The sequence below is a fragment of the Marmota marmota genome, unplaced genomic scaffold (assembly GCF_001458135.2).
Source record: "Marmota marmota marmota unplaced genomic scaffold, marMar, whole genome shotgun sequence".
NCBI lineage: Eukaryota > Metazoa > Chordata > Mammalia > Rodentia > Sciuridae > Marmota > Marmota marmota.
The window spans coordinates 10,688,824-10,691,716 of record NW_026000153.1 but is presented as its reverse complement, the minus strand read 5'-3'; the positions used below and the strand labels follow the sequence as shown (position 1 = coordinate 10,691,716).

The window sequence follows — 2,893 nt, the reverse complement described above, 5'->3', positions numbered from 1 at the left end:
GGAGATTAGGGAAATCATTCTGACTTGCTTGTTGGCTCCCAAATACCCCCAGTACCTTATTTGACACTAGTGAGTTCAGTTTCCAGTTTAGATGATGTCAAGAAACTTTAAAATAATTTTTTTTCAATGATGCAGCATAATGTAGTAGGTAAGAACAGAAACTTTGGAGTGAAGTGTCTTAGACTGAATTTTAACCCTACAATTTGCTAATAGTGTGACTTTAAGAGAATTACTTGATTTCTGCCCGTTTTCTCATAAGTAACTAGGAATATTTGACCTTATAGAAATGAATATTAAGTAAGTTAATATTTATAGAGCTTTAAAAATAGTCTTTATATATAATTAGGGTTGTATAATTGTTTGTAAAATAAAAATACATTTTTAATGACACATGTAGGTTTGGTGCAGTATCCATCTTATATATATCTCAACTTTTTTATACTTGCAAGTAATAATGAAATAAATTATTTGGATAAAAAGAGCATTTGACTCTCTCCTGAATATGTGGTTTTATATATAGGTTCATAAACATATAATTTCACTCAGGACATGATATTTTTAGCTTCCAGTGAGCCATATAATTCTGAAAAGGATTAGAAATCTATGTCTTGTTCCTCAATGTAAAGCTTTCTCTTAAATATTTTGTAGGCTGTAGAAAAATGAGGTAACCCTTTGGTCCACATAATGCCTATAGTCATCCTTGTAACAGAATTATTGAAAACAACAGTAAACTTAAAATTCCCAGCTATAAGAGTTAACAACAAAGTAAGTTTACAGACACCTCATGACATACAGCAGATGAGAAAGCCAAACCTCCAGGAGAATGATGTGATCAGACAAGGTCTGAATCTGACTTCCAAATGCATTTTCATGATTTGTACTCTGCACCATAAACTGAGTGTTAAGAGTGTCTCAGTCTGTTCCTGATGCTTTAACAACATACCTTCGAGTAGGTAATTTATAAATAAGGGAAATTTACTTCTGTCAGTTCTGGAGGTCCGGAAGTCCAAGATCAAAGCACCAGCAGATTTGGTGTCTGATGAAGGTTTGGTCTGGGCTTCTACTCTGGTGCCTTGTTGCTGTCTCCTCACCTGGCTGATAGCGGTAGGCCAAAAGGCCTAGAATGTTCCCGTAACCTCTTTTATAAGAGTATCAAACTGGAAGGGGATCCCTTAACAAACACTGGGCCAGATAGTGTTGCAACAGGGACTGAGTTAGTGGAGAGATTTGGATAACACTGACCTCAGTAGAGGTAGCAAGACATGACAGACGCAATCACCAGTGAGGGAGGCAGACCCCATCCTGGGATCTTAGAAATCCCGTGGTCCACCAGGCAGGGGTGGCCCATGCCTGTAATCCCAGCCACTCCTGAGGCTGAGGCAGGAAGAGCTCCTGTTCAAAGCCAGCCTCAGCAAAAACGAGGCACTAAGCAACTCAGTGAGACCCTGTCTCTAAATAAAATACAAAATAGGGTTGGGGATGTGGCTCAGTGGTTGAGTGCCCTTGAGTTCAATCCCTGGTACCAAAGAAAAAAAGAAAGAAAGAAAAAAGAAAAATAAAAAGAAATCCTATGGTGCATCATGAAATTCCACTATAAGAAGGATCATCTTTTTGAGTATCAGAAAAAGGAAGGAGAAAAGATCCAGAAGAAATATTCAGACAGGATAAGGCTCTGAAAGCCAGAGGGGCTCACCCGGGCAAGAGAAAGTACCTGGTGCCCTCTTACCTTGCTGTTGGCCAGTTCTACTTCTGAATCTGGAAGCAGATCCACAGGAGACCTGAGGGCGCCTTATTCATCAACAACACTCTCCCTCCTACTTGTACCACCATGGGCCAGCTTTCCTAGGAGAACAAGAGGAAGATTATTTTCTATATGTGGCCTACAGTGATGAGAGTATCTATGGGGAGTGAGTGCCGAAGCCCAGGAGCACCTGGACTTGGGGGTGCCAGTGGAGCTTGGGGGGAAGAGAGGAAGGGCTCCCACCATGGCACACACTGTCATCATATTTTCACATGCTCAGTTGGTGTTTTTTGCTGTTTCTTGGTTCCAAGGAGAAAGTAAGTCAGGGCAGAGCTGTTGGATTGATGTTGGTAGAGGAATGGGGATGACATAATATCACAGCAGTGCTGAGAATTAATTTTTGTGCAATTTCATAGGAGGTTCAGGAGGTGGGCATGCTGAGGCTTGAAATGAATGCAGTCCAGCAACAACTCCCATCTCTTTGGGCAGAAATTCCATTTTTTTTTTTTTTTTACATTTACACAAGGCGGATAGGGAAAAGGAAACAGGAATGCTTTAGGACTTGTGGTAGTAGACCATACCTGGGGACCCAAAGACATCCACTCTAATGGAAGCTTTGTAGCCCCTGATTGCTCCCATCTTTCCGCTTGCACCCCACACCCTCATGCTATTCTCACACACAAGTGTCACAGTATCATCTTGGTGGTGGTAATACACACCCACACAGACATTTACATGGAACTCTCTTACTTTTGGAGAATACAGGGCAAGCATGAAGTGCTTATGACTACAAAGTAGCTTTTGATGGCTTTAAAGTGGAATTGAATGAGCATCGAGCATCTCTGACTAACCTGCTCTTTCTCTAGTACCCCTTATCCCACACCTATCTTGCAATTTCATGAGCCTCAGGCATTTCTAGTTACAAGCTAAAGCCAATCCTTTACTATATCTTTCGCATTTTCCATGTACTAGGACAGAGGTGTCTTCCATATTGAGGGGGCAGATGGAGGAAAGATAGATTATCTTCACCTCCCACTCATCCAGAATTCTTGCTGCCCTGCTGCTGTCCCTTCAGTCTCTCAGGCACAGGAATGCTATGTGATGGCCAGCTGCTTCCCTCCTTAAATTTTCATCCACTGAAGCTGCTAATTA

The 2,893-nt window shown here is 41.4% G+C and overlaps 1 pseudogene; it reads left to right on the top strand.

Moving 5' to 3' along the window:
* Positions 1 to 1,496: 1,496 nt before the first annotated feature.
* LOC107146275 lies at positions 1,497 to 2,327 on the top strand (annotated as a pseudogene).
* The last annotated feature ends 566 nt before the right edge of the window (positions 2,328 to 2,893 follow it).